Genomic DNA, 15,560 nt, shown 5'->3' on the forward strand with positions numbered 1-15,560 from the left:
CTGATCTAAGATTATCACTTACTTGCATGAGGGTGAAAGCTTTCTCTATTTCTTTTAGCCAAATCCTGGCAGCAACTGGGTCCACCTCGCCCTTAAGCTCTGGGGGTTTTACCGACTGAAAAGATTTAAAACTCACAGTTTAGTTCACTTCTCTTTGCTGAGGTTGCTGCTAAAGCTGCAGCTGTTGTTGTTGAATTTGTTGTTGCTGCTGTATGAACTGTTGTTGTTGTTGTTGTTGTTGTAGAAATTGCTGCTGCTGAAATTGTTCTTGCTGCTGAGCCATTTGATTAAACTGTTGGCACAGCAAATCTAGCAACTCACCCATAACTGGGCCCCCTTCAGAAGCTCTGCTAGAGGAATTGGATGGAATATTCTTCGTGGGCGGCATTCTCCTGAAACATAGCAAATGATTTTAGTTTAAAAGAATTGCCCCCGGGTAGCAATATTTTCATGTGCCAAGAGAATGCTGCCGCAACAAAATATTCCGACCCTCATTGAGTTGGGGTCCGACTGTAATGAGTGGCTAGATTTAACAAAATCAGCAACAATTGCAACAATAAAATAACAACAATAATAACAACACAACACTAGCAGCATGCAACAATACCTATAACGGCCACCAACTAATATAGCAACTTACTAACTAAATTCATATGGTCGGACTCATTCTCGTGGAAAAACTATCTAGGAATCCATATTGGCCATTACCAATGGCACATATACCAGAGAAAACACACTAAAGATCAGGGCAGTTCCAGAATCCTCAAGATATGCCAGGGTTACACCTTCAAACCCTCGACTAGACTCTTAAACTTGCTCCTTTAGATGTGAGTTGCTGATTCACACCCTATACACCAACTCTACACCTTTTTGACTTTATTCCTAACCTAAATCAGGGACTTAAACCTGTAGCTCTGATACCAACCTGTGACGGCCTCAACCCCGGGTCAGGAGTTGACGTCACTAACAACATGAAACTACAACTATAACACAACTAACTTACTTTATTTCAATATAAACAACTCTTCCACAAGATCTTTTCCAGGTTCAAGTCTAATTTAGGTTACACACTTATTACGAACCAACTTATTGAAAGCAACCTGCCATGACTATTATTCTACAGTAACTCACAGACCACACTTGGTCAGACACAACCCATTTAGAGGAGCTCGACACATGAGGAATTGGAAACTGACCCTTAGCAAGACAACAACATCTCCTAGGCATCTGCTATGCGAAAATATACAAACACATTTGCAAGAGTGAGCGATCAACCGCTCAACAGTACTACTAACTAAAACAATTTATAATGAACAATTGTAGGAACAGAAATCACAACTTGTTAGTAGAAAACAAGTAAAACAAGCGTAAACAGGTGAAAACTGATGAACTGTTAAAAACTGGATCTTAATAGCTAGCATGCTCTCTAAAACATTTTATTAATTGTGTTGTGTAAATACCAGGGTTAAATTTTAGCATGCTACTTTCATTTTCAAATCATTCGTCCCATTGCAGGACCTATAAAACTATTTGTTCCGTTACGGGAACCATAAAACTTGTCCCATCACAGGACCTATAAAACTTGTTCCTCTCCGGGAACCTCAAAATCATTTGCTCAGATACAAAAGTATTGAATGATCCCTGGTGAGACAGCTGATCAGGCTATCCTATGAAACTTGTTCCGGAACTCAGAGACTAGCTAGGTCTCTGTCACGCTGGGCTGGTGGTTATAATAGGGTGCGCAACCACTTTGCTTCTTACGCTAACTGTTATTCCCAGTGAACTAACAATGAGTTTTACAGAAGGGGGGTTGAATGTAAAACTCAAAACTTTTTCAAGTTTTGAGCAGTTTCTAGTCTATGTGTTTTGATGAGCAAGTGTGTGTGAATTGCTTTGAGCTAATGTAGACAGATATATATTCAAACACAAATGTAAAGAACACAACAGACTTAAAAACTTTTCTGGTGGATTTGTTGTTCCACCAGAGATGTGTTATTTCAGAAAATCTGTGATTCAAAGAATTAAATCACAGCTGCTTCCTAGTACAAACTAGATGATTTTCTCTCTGGATTTTTCTAAATAGCTCTGGAAAATTCACATCTAATTACTAGTTGCTACTTGGTTTATATATCACCAAGTTTACAAGTGAAGACAAAACTGTAAAATACAATTAAAAGGTTCTTCACATGTTTTTTCTTCATTTCTCTATCCAATGCAATTTAGGTTTGGCTGTGAATCTTTGAATACTTCCTTGTTTGCACCAGAATGGAAATGCTGCATTTTCTTGATTCCTCCTAGAGACTGCCACATTACAGTTTGTCTCTGTCAACCCATGTGCCTCTGTCAGCTTATGAATTGTCACTATCAACTGCTATTTGAACTAGGCATCCATTGAAGCTTTTATTCATTGATGCATTAGCAGTTGAAGCATTATCCGTTGAAACACTCATCCGTTGATGGATGTTATCCATTGAAGCTTTAGAGACATCCGTTGAAGCTTTGTTTCTCATCCGTTGAAGGCCTTTAATAACAGTTGATGCTATTTCACTTATACAAAATTACAAGGCATGAAATATTTACAATTAGCCCTCCTATTTGCATATCCACTAGTAGTCAACATGACTGATAATTTCCCACAACCTCTAAGAAGTACAACTTAAATACAGAGACTGAAATGTGCTACAATACTAAACTCATTTCTAAGTAAAGCTACTCCTTCAACGAATAGCCAAGATGGTCTTATCCGTTGAGGCTACAAACACTAGATTTCTACTTAAGTGTTTTATTTAACTTATCATCAAACTAATATACATATTCCTAACACAAACTTCCAGGCCGTTACGGGCCTCCTGCGCACACTCATCCAATTATCTGATCATTTTTATCCAGTTTTCCAAATCACTTACCTATCTCTTGTCACAACAATTATAACACATCACATTTTCCAAAACATTTTCATTTTATTTAAAATTTTAGAGATAGGCATTTTCAGAAGTTACATTTCCCCCAAAACCAAGTCAACGAAACAATATTGAAACCCAGGGGATACGTAACTTAAATCGTTCTGTTCCACTATGAGAATAAAACAACATTATATTCACATATGTTAAACCATAAAGATATGGTCAGGGGTACTTGCCCTAATACGCTTTAACATTAATTTCTGACTGGCTTTGCACCGACCAGGATGCTAAGGATTTCGACTGGATACTACAGGAACCGAAATACCCTAAATTAGACGTCCAAATATGCTTGACTATCCTCGCTAACAATCTACCCATACGTTAACAAACCCGACTCGTAACATTCTTAATATAATAATACACGTATCAATTAGGGTTCACGTCTTCAAAAGTCGGTTCGGTGTTCATTTTCAGAAAATAGGTATATTTTTCCTTTTATGAAATTAGGGTTATCGATTTTCGTAAGTATTTCATCACAACACATAATCAGATTTCGTACAAAATAGTTACATATAATTGATTGACGTTCCGATAGCCATTGGGTACGGCCTCGTATTTCCGTAATTAAATTTTCCGAAAATCGGACAGCACCTCCTTTGATTATCATATAACCCGTCGAACATCCCGACGTCAAAAACAATCACAACCACAATCAATCGCAATCCAAAACCCAACCACCAATTTCAGTCAACAACAGTCAATTCATCCAATTCACCAATATCAATTAAATATAATTGTTAATCATTATTATCCATATTTACGCTTTAATTCGTATTTTATAATTTAAATCGTATTTTGTATTTTTTATATCGTAGGACTCAGATCGAATCATCATAGTCCACCATTGGCTCACCGAAGCTTATCGCCGATGACGATAAAATTTACGGGTTCCCGTAATTATCGGGCATCCTTCGTAAATTTCATCAATTAATTACTATAAGTCTCACAATAAAATATTTATTTCACGAATCACCAATCACATAACTGATTTATTTCAGAAATTAAGTAATTTCATCGAAATAATATAAGTCCAATACGCAATAACAGTCACAGCAACAACCAGGGACGGGTCCCGCTACCAGCACTCGCAACACGCGCGGCAGCGGTGAGTTTAACCGGAACAGGGAAGAGAAATAACAACAAAATAGCCAAACCGAACAGCATAACAGAGAAATAGGGGAACAATTACAAGATATACACAGAGGCTATACATACACGGCAATCACACACACATAAACAATATCACAGGCCCACCACTGTTACCTCGCCGGAAGACCGGAAGCAACAGGTGGCCGAAGGAACAGAGTCAAGGCGGCAAAATGGAGCGACCTGGGGAAGAAACGGAAGAAAAGAAAAGGAAAAGAGGGGGAAGAGAAAAAGTAGAAAGAGAGAGATGAAGAGAGTCGCAGAGGGAGAGAGGAGAGCGAGAGAGATAAAGATTTGAGAGAGAGCACAGAGAGAGATTAACCTGAGAGATGCAATTAGGGCTCGTAAGAGAAACAGGGTTGGGGAAAGTTTTTGGTTAATATTATTTACCATCTGCAATACTTATTTTGAAAGCTCGCAAAAACATGAATCACGTATATTTAAACGGGCAAATTACGAGTAAAATAATTCTAACATTTTACCAAAATAATTTTAAAATCAGCACAATAATTAACAATTAACTAAACAAAATTTATTAAAGATTTTTAAATCATTTTTAAAACATGCACTGGATCCTTATTTTACAAATAAACGAAATAACGCGCGAGTCAAATAAATCCTAAAAATATCCAAAATAATTTTAAAATTCCCGAAATATTCCAAACTTAATAAAGTACAAATTTCATAATTTTTGAAACACTTCTGAATTTAATACTGAATTTACAATATAATGCAATCGGGAAATCATTTAAAGATTAATAATCAATAAAATATTGATTTCTAAATTTCATAAATTCCTAAAAATAATAAATAAAATTTTAAAGTGATAAAAATAATTTTAGAGTCAATCCAAATATTTATGGAAATATATTTTGAAGAAAATCACCTTTAACCATGAAACAAATAACACAACGTCACCGCTAATTACACAAACAATCCTCGAGCACCAATAATCACACATAATTAATAAAATATTAAAAAAATTAGCATCCAACCGATAAAACCCATACACATAATTTATTTATTTAATTATTTAATAAATACACATTTAAATATTACAGAAATGTACGAGTCGTTATACTTTTTGTCCTTCCCGACTTGCTCAATATCAGGATCTAACCATTCATGCCTAGGCTTGGGGACTGAAGGCTCATTGCCAGTAGCAGCTCTCATTGAAATATGAGGACCTCTCTCTATGCAATCAACATAGGCCTCATCTTGAGAAAGAAGATGTAGGTGCATCTTCACCTTCCAGTGATGATACTTGTCTTTATCCAGAAATGGAATTTTGACTCCAACATCGTTCTTGTTCATCTTGTTGTTTTGTTGTGATCTTTAAACTCTTTGTACTTCAAGAGCTTACTCTGATACCAATTGTTATTTCCTAACAATACAACAAGAATTACAGAAGGGGGGTTGAATGTAATTCTGACTCCTTTTTGAGATTTATGAAAAATGGTTCTAACTCAATTTATATCTAACTGTTTGATTTGCAAATGCGGAATACAGAGTTAAAATAATCAAACATAAAGTAATAAAAACTTAGGTCTTTAAAACTTTCCGGTGGATTTGAATGTATCCACCAGATATATATATATATATATATCAAGAGAACCCTGTGAAGCTTGAATAGCTCACAGCTGCTTTACAAGTGAACAAACAAACTACAGAGAAATTCTACAGAATACAGCTTACAAATGTTTATTTGCTAAAAATGTGTTTGCTTGGTTAGTTTGTTCTACTAGCTACACTTGATTTATATATCACCAATTTTACATGATAATAAGACTGAATAATAAAACAAAACCTATAAAGTCTAGTTTCATGCTGCTTCACTACTCTATTCCAGCAACTTTAAAAATTTCATAACTTGCATGGAAATGGTAATGCTTCTTTACTCTCAAAACCCTGCTAAACAAGCTGCCACATTCCTTTTGCAAACACTTGATGCATGTGACTGCGTTGTCACTGTCAACAGATATTTGAATTGATCATATGTCGGGTACATGCTTTTTATCCATCGGGTAGCCTTGTTGATCATCCGTCGGGTAGCTTTGTTGATCATCCGTCGGGTAGCTTTGTTGATCATCCGTCGGGTAGCCATTTTGTAGGATTTTATATATCACAGAAGCATGGTAAAACAATTTTCTTGATATAAAATCCAAATAAAAGCATACAAATCGTGATTAAATCATATGGGATCGATTTCTAACCTTTAAAAGCAATCCAAGAACGACGAACGGATATCCCTATTAGCTGCTCCTCAAGTGTGAAGCCACTCCACCGGTATCCACCAAGAGATCAATGTAATGGAGGAGGAAGGGGTGGGAGAATTAGGGTTTTCTTAACTTTTTTTTAGGTTGAGGCAAAATAAGGGTTTATAATTGTATATTTATAGGAAAAATTTTCAGCTGAAAATTTTCCCATAAAATATTATTATTATTAACCCTTTATTCTTATTAACCTATTAACTAATAATTAAAACACCTTTTAATTATTAATCCTTTTTCTAAACACTTTAGAAATAATTCTCTCACTTGATTTAATTTCCAAAATTAATTCGTAATTAATAATATTAAGAACTTTTCTTAATAAATTTACAATTAATTAAATCTCATTTAATAAATTATTAAATTTTCTAATTAAATATTTATTTCACAAATAAGTAATTACCAACCATTATTAATTAGTTCCTCCACCATTAAATCATTCTCTTTTATGGTGTGACCCTGTAGGTTCAATATTAAGCCGGTAGTAGAAATCAATAATAATAAAACTATTTTATCATTATTTATATAAATTCTCTAATTCATTAAATATAAATAATTAATTAATCATATTTATTCTACATCGTGAGGGATACTTCTTAGCATATCGCGACTATCCGGATAATACGAATTCACTGCTTAGAATACCAAGAACCCATTCAGTGAGTAGTTACCGTACAATCAATTCCTTCCACCCTGCAATATCATGATTAAATACAAGGCATGAAAGTTATGTCAAGCCTATCTTATTTAATCATTTGCTTTCCCATTCACTATGCTTAGTTCTATTTAATATAAATTAGAAATTCCTTTCTAATTTCATTCACTCTGGCCAGAGATTCCTGAACTAGCATAAATAGATCAGTATTGAACATTCTTTTCCTTCACTGGAAGGGGTAGATCATTTATTGATCATACACTATCTTCGTGTACAAATTCCTATACCCAGTAGAGCCCTTATAATTGTCCCTGGAGACTAAGAACTAAACCAAAGCATAGTTCAGTGTACACAAGATGACTATGATGACCTCAAGTCTAAAGATACTTGTACAACTATCACTATGTGAACAACTGCTGACACGTGAGTGAACTCCATCAGTTGTTCAGCTGTGTGAGTCATGTTCAGTGAACTTATTCTATAATAAGCACCTACATACTAGCTATAGTATCACCACACAAATGTTTATGAGAATAGACATCCTTCATAATGAAGCAAGCATAGTATGTACCGATCTTTGCGGATTACTAGTTACCAGTTAGTAATCCTACGACCAGGAAATATTTAAGTTTAGAGTTATCATCTTTTAGGTCTCATTATTATGATCTCATCATAATTCATAAAAAACTTTACTCTAAACTATGGTATATCTTATTTAAACACTTAAATAGATAAAGCCCGCAATAAAACCAAAACAAGTCTTTTATTAATATCAATGAAATCAAAACAGATTACATAAAAGTTGTTCCTAAATCATCATACATGATTGGACTTAGGACACATCTCTTTCAATCTTCCACTTGTACTAAAGCCAATCACTCTTGTATCTAATACCCATCTTGTCTTAATGACGATCAAAGTGACTTTGAGAAAGTGGCTTTGTTAAAGGGTCTGCTATGTTGTTATGTGTGTCAACTCTCTCGACATTGACATCTCCTCTTTTAACAATCTCCCTAATCAGATGAAAGCGCCGCAGGACATGTTTGGAATTTTTATGAGACCTAGGTTCCTTGGATTGTGCTATTGCAGCGTTATTATCACAATACAACACAATAGGCTCTTCAACGCTAGGAACCACTCCCAACTCAGAAATAAATTTCCTCATACAAACGGCTTCTTTTGCAGCCTCACTTGCAGCTATATATTCTGCTTCCGCTGTGGAGTCAGCCGTTGTAGAATGTTTGGAACTCTTCCAACTAATCGCACCATCATTCAGCGTAAACACGTACCCTGACATGGATTTGCTATCATCACTTTCTGATTGAAAACTAGAGTCAGTATAACCCTCTATTTTTAACTCAGATTCACCACCAAAAATAATAAAAATATCCTTAGTCCTTCGCAAGTACTTAAGGATGTTCTTCACTGCTTTCCAATGGTCTTCACCTGGATTGGACTGATATCTACTCGTCACACTAATTGAATAAGCAACATCAGGCCTAGTACACAACATCGCTATACATGATAGATCATATTGCTGAAGCATAAGGAATCTTACTCATACGCTCTCTTTCCTCAGGTGTCTTAGGAGACATCTTTCCGGAAAGGGACACTCCATGGCTCATCGGTATGAGACCTCTTTTGGAGTTTTCCATGCTAAACCTTTTAAGCACTTTCTGGATGTATGTACCCTGGGTAAAACCTATCATTCTTCTAGATTTATCTCTATAGATCTTCATACCGAGAATGTAGGATGCTTCTCCCAAGTCCTTCATGGTGAAGTTCTTCGATAGCCATACTTTGACTGATTGCAGCATCGGTATATCATTTCCTATAAGAAGTATGTCATCCACATACAATACAAGAAATGTTACCACGCTCCCACTAACCTTCTTGTAGACACATGGTTCATCTATGTTTTTGATAAAACCAAACTCTTTGATTGTCTCATCAAAACGGATGTTCCATCTACGAGAAGCTTGCCTTAAACCATATATGGTTCGCAGCAGCTTACACACTAGGTGTTCATTTCCCTTGGAAAGAAACCATCTGGCTGTGTCATAAACACTTCCTCTTCAAGTTCCCCATTGAGGAAGGCCGTTTTCACGTCCATTTGCCAGATCTCATTGTCGTATTAAGCAGCAATCGCAAGCAAAATCTGAATTGATTTTAACAGGGCTACATGCGAAAAAGTTTCATCAAAGTCAATCCCTTGCCTTTGTTTGAATCCTTTTGCCACGAGCCTGGCCTTATAGGTCTCCACCTGGCCCTCTACTCCAATCTTTCTTTTATATACCCACTTGCACCCAATAGGCTTAACACTTTCAGGCGCCTCAACCAAAGTCCATACTTGGTTGGTATACATAGATTCCATCTCGGATTTCATGGCACTATGCCATTTCTCTGAGTCAACACTACTCATAGCCTCATTATAGGTCACAGGGTCGTCATCATCAATGATTGATAACTCATTGTCATTTTCAATGACAAGGCAATAATACCTCTCAGGTTGGCGAGACACTCTCCCTGACCTATGAATGGGCTGTTCCACAGAAGGTTGTTTAGTCTGAACACGTGTTTCCACTTGATCCGTAAAAGTTTGTGCTTCTTGAACTTCATCAAGTTCAATTTTGCTCCCACTGTTTCCTTCAAGGATAAACTGGTTTTCCAAGAAGGTAGCATGTCTGGAGACAAACACCCTATGATCGGTGTAAAAGTAATACCCTAAAGTCTCTTTAGGATATCCCACAAAATTACATTTTACGGATCGATATTCCAGCTTATCTGGGTCAACTTTCTTGACATAAGCTAGACATCCCCAAATCTTAACGTGTTTAAGACTCAGTTTCCTTTCTTTTCATATCTCATATGGAGTTTGAGGAACAGATTTGGAAGGCACCTTATTCAGTAAATATGCTGAGGTTTCCAATGCATAACCCCACAGAAATACTGGAAGATTCGCATAGCTCATCATGGACCGAACCATGTCTAACAAAGTTCGATTTCTCCTTTTGGATACCCCATTTAACTGTGGAGTATATGGAGGTGTCCACTGGGAGACTATACCATTTTCTTTGAGATAAGCTAGAAACTCTCCATTCAAGTATTCACCACCTCGATCTGATCGAAGAGTTATAATACTATGTTTGGTTTGTTTCTCTACTTCATACTTATATTCTTTGAACTTTTCAAAGGCTTCAGACTTGTGTTTCATCAAATACACATATCCGAATCTAGATCGATCATCTATGAAAGTAATGAAGTATGAAAATCCACCCATGGCTTGCGTAGACATCGGTCCACATACATCTGTGTATACCAATCCTAGCAAATCTGCAGCCCTCTCTCCATGTCCACTAAATGGAGATTTGGTCATTTTACCCAATAGACAAGACTCACATGTAGGATATTATTCAAAATCAAAGGGGTCAAGTAACCCTTCCTTATGCAATGTCCGCAGTCTATTTTCACTAATATGACCAAGTCTGCAGTGCCACAAGAAAGTGAGATTTTCATCATCCCTTTTTCTTTTATTAGTTTGTTCGATCTGAAGTAAATTATGCTCTACGTCACATACATACAGACCATTATTTAAAGTACCACGTCCATAAAGAACATTATCTCTAAGAATAGAACATTCATTATTCTTAATAATAAATGAAAAACCATCCAAATCCAACATGGAATAGAAATAATATTCCTCACAATAGAGGGAACGTAATAACAATTATTCAAAATAATAGTCTTTCCCGTAGGCATATGTAAACTAAATGATCCTACAGATATGGCGGCAACCCTTGCTCCATTGCCCATACGTAGAATCGCCTCATCTTCTTCAAGAGTCCTACTTCCCTTTAGTCCCTGCAATGAATTGCAAATATGAGAACCACAGGCGGTATCTAATACCCAAGTAGAAATTTGACTTAGTGACATATTAACTTCGATCATTAACATACCTGAATCAGAAGCGGTAGTCTCACTACCCTTCTTCTTCTTCAATTCTGCAAGGTAAACCTTGCAGTTCCTCTTCCAGTGCCCCACCTTGTTACAGTGAAAGCAAACAGCTTTGCTCTTGGGGTCTTCAGCTTTTGGTGGAACCGGCTTTTTCTCACCTACTTTATTCTTCTTCGAAGGGTTCTTCTTCCTTTTCTTAGTATTGGAACCTTCACCAATTAGAAGAACAGAACTCTTCTTAGGGGGGAAATTCGATTCCGCAGTCTTCAACATGTTGTGAAGTTCAGGCAGGTTGACATCCAGCTTATTCATGTGAAAGTTCACAATAAACTGCGAGAACGAACTTGGAAGTGATTGCAAGACCAAGTCTTGGCTCAGCTCCCCATCCATGGCAAAACCAAGTTGTCCAAGACGTTCAATCAAATTGATCATCTTAAGTACATGGTCATTCACAGATGATCCCTCAGACATCCTACAACCGAACAGCTCCTTCGATATCTCATATCGAGCTGTCCTCCCTGCCACATCATACAACTCTTGTAGATGCATAAGGATAGTGTGAGCATCCATATGCTCATGTTGCTTCTGTAGCTCAATGTTCATGGAAGCTAGCATGATGCATTGAGCAACATTTACATCATCTATCCACTTACGATACACAACATGTTCATCATTTTGTGCATCGCTAGCAGGTTCAGTAGGCTTAGGTGAGTCAGGCACATATTCCAGCTTCTCAACCCTGAGAACAATTCTCAAGTTTCGAAGCCAGTCAGCAAAATTAGGACCAGTCAACTTGTGAGCATCTAGTATACTCCGGAGTGATAGTGCAGAAGACATAACGTATATAGTAAATCTGTAAATGATGAACACATAACAACACTTAGCAAATATTCAATTTCATTTCAAAACACTATATGAATCGGGTCTTTATTCATAAGTGGCTCCCACTAGTTTATCTAATTTATACAACCCCTAAGTGAAAATTAAGCATTCATAATGCTATTGGGAATAGAGATCCTACATTCCATCACACAACCTCGGCTATAGCACGAAACGTCATGTGATGTTCAATAGGCAGACAACTCTTGTCAATTACATCTTATGTTATTCCCTAATAAAACTTTAGCCTCTTGAATAATTGAGTCACAGCTGTAGCACGACAAACTCAATATTCTAAGTCAAGTCTAACCCAACATTTTGTACAATTGAATCAGTCTCCAACGGCCCACGGCTGCAGCACGTAACGACCTTTAGATTCTAATTCAATTTACACATCTCTATGTAATAGACAAGTATTTCTTATTTCGAAATCAAAGCCCTCGGCTGTAGCACGAAACGACAATGATTTAAAAATAAGAACTACTTTCTACCATGTTGGAAGGCTTTGACCGACACAAGCCCGCTGTGTCATTGGCCAATTACTACTTGATATTATTTAATTTTAGAGGGATTATATTATGTTACAATCATAATCATATTATAAAGAGATTCTTCCTTTTAAATTAAATATTTCAAATCAATAATCGATAATCAGATGATTCCCAGATCGGGGGGAGCATTGTCAAGAAGCGTCACTTAATACCCCTTTCTTACAGATAGAAATCTGCTTTTGACAGAATCATCCTTTCTCTCAATATTGAAAATTTATATTTAATTACGTGTTTCATAAACACAAGAATCTCATGATTGTATTCATAATATTATTGTTAAGGCAAGAAACGATTCCTATTCTAGATTTTCTAGAGCACGCCTTATATTGATTTAAGTTCACCTAACTCTATCATTGTATGGTAAACATAGGCATATATCTCATATATAAAAATAAATAAACAAGTAAGCATGCAAGCAATTATCATGTCACACATTGATATAATGATGTATGAATTTATTATAGCATTTAAAAGCAATTTAAAACAATTAAAACATGCTTTAAAACACTTTTGGGAATATAAATATTTCAAAACTTTTTTACAAAAAATATTTGACCACTCAATTAGATCCGTCTTAGAAAAACGAATCCAACGACATATTGCACGCCCAAAACGGAGTTACGAAACTCCCAGAAATCAAATTTAAAAATAACAGATGGGCTGTAACGCATTACAGGAAAGCGTTACAAGCCCTGTAACGCATTCTGGTAATGCGTTACAACCCTTTTAAGCCATTAAAAGGTGTAACGCATTCCGTGAATGCGCCACAGGGTGTAACGCATTCCCGGAATGCGCGACACCCATTTTCCCCTGTCAGCTTCAGCCGCTGCCGCCTTTCACCGAACGTCGTGCCACTTTAATGTTAGTACATCATTGATGTTTCAGCAGCATACTAAACATATATATACATATACTAATAGATTATATATATATATTTATTTAATTACGAATTTAATTATAACAACTTCAAAAAATCATAATAATCAATCCACATATCAGAAAATTATGAAAAAAATACTCAGACGATCTACAACACTTGTAGAAACCAGATTTACAGTCAAAATAATTCTGAGAAACTAATTTCTAATCAGTCATAATTAATCCATGATATAACTTGCAATAATCATAATAAATTCATACAATATCATAAAATTCTGAAATTTTTACCACAGATCTATGTGCATACAACATATGCTCTGATACCATTGTAGGATTTTATATATCACAGAAGCATGGTAAAATAATTTTCTTGATATAAAATCCAAATAAAAGCATACAAATCGTGATTAAATCATATGGGATCGATTTCTAACCTTTAAAAGCGATCCAAGAATGACGAGCGGAGATCCCTAGCAGTTGCTCCTCAAGTGTGAAGCACTCCACCGGTATTCACCAAAAGATTAATGTAATGGAGGAGGAAGGGGTGGGAGAATTAGGGTTTTCTTAACTTTTTTTTAGGTTGAGGCAAAATAAGGGTTTATAATAGTATATTTATAGGCAAAATTTTAAGCTGAAAATTTTCTCATAAAATATTATTATTATTAACCCTTTATTCTTATTAACCTATTAACTAATAATTAAAATGCCTTTTAATTATTAATCCTTTTTCTAAACACTTTAGGAATAATTCTCTCACTTGATTTAATTTCCAAAATTAAATTCTTAATTAATAATATTAAGAACTTTTCTTAATTAATTTATAATTAATTAAATCTCATTTAATCAATTATTAAATTTGCTAATTAATTATTAATTTCATAAATAAATAATTACCCGCCATTATTAATTAATTCCTCCACCATTAAATCATTCTCTTTTATGGTGTGAACCTGTAGGTTCAATATTAAGCCAATAGTAGAAATAAATAATAATAAAACTATTTTTATCATTATTTATATAAATTCTCTAATTCATTAAATATGATTAATTAATTAATCATATTTATTCTACATCGTGAGGGATACTTCTCTGCATATCGCGACTATCCGGATAATACGAATTCACTGCTTAGAATACCAAGAACCCATTCAGTGAGTAGTTACCGTACAATCAATTCCTTTCACCCTGCAATGTCACGATTAAATACAAGGCATGAAACTTGTGTCAAGCCTATCTTATTTAATCATTTGCTTTCCCATTCATTATGCTTAGTTCTATTTAATGTAAATTATAAACTCCTTTCTAATTTCATTCACTCTGGCCAGAGATTCCTGAACTAGCACTATGACCTTAATTCTAAGGATACCTGTACAACTATCACTATGTGAACAACTGCTGACACGTGAGTGAACTCCATCAGTTGTTCAGCTGTGTGAGTCATGTTCAGTGAACTTATTTTATAATAAGCACCTACATACTAGCTATAATTTCACCACACAAATGTTTATGAGAACAGACATCCTTCATAATGAAGCAAGCATAGTATGTACCGATCTTTGCGGATTACTAATTACCAATTAGTAATCCTACGACCAAGAAATATTTAAGTTTGGAGTTATCATCTTTTTGGTCTTATTATTATGATCTCATCATAATCCATAAAAATCTTTACTCTAAACTATGGTATATCTTATTTAAACACTTAAATAGATAAAGCCCGCAATAAAACCAAAATAAGTCTTTTATTAATATCAATGAAATCAAAACAGATTACATAAAAGTTGTTCCTAAATCATCATACATGATTGGACTTAGGACACATCTCTTTCACATTTATCACTTGACTCCATTTTATTTGTGGAGAATTATAAGACATTTTATATTTACATTTAATAAACCTATTCTACACATCTACTAGCAGTCTACATGATTCATAAGCTACTATAGAATCTATACAAAGTTGTTTGCAGAAATGTGCTACAGTACTTATTGTTACATAAGCTACTCACCCGGTGGATATCATTTTGTCATCCATCGGGATTATTTTGAATCATCCGTCGGGACTATTATTGATCATCCGTCGGGTGCTACAAAATTCAATAAGTTGAATCTAATAAGGTGTTTTGTTTAGCTTATCATCAAGTACACAACATATTCCTAACAAATCTTCTCACCAATTGGGAGAGATTGTTGTGCAAGACATTCCTGTATCTAAACAAGACTAAGTCATTTTGTCAACCTCAAGTAAGTTGTATTGTTATCT

Source organism: Apium graveolens, chromosome 3, assembly GCF_009905375.1.
Source record: "Apium graveolens cultivar Ventura chromosome 3, ASM990537v1, whole genome shotgun sequence".
In the NCBI taxonomy this organism is placed as follows: domain Eukaryota; kingdom Viridiplantae; phylum Streptophyta; class Magnoliopsida; order Apiales; family Apiaceae; genus Apium; species Apium graveolens.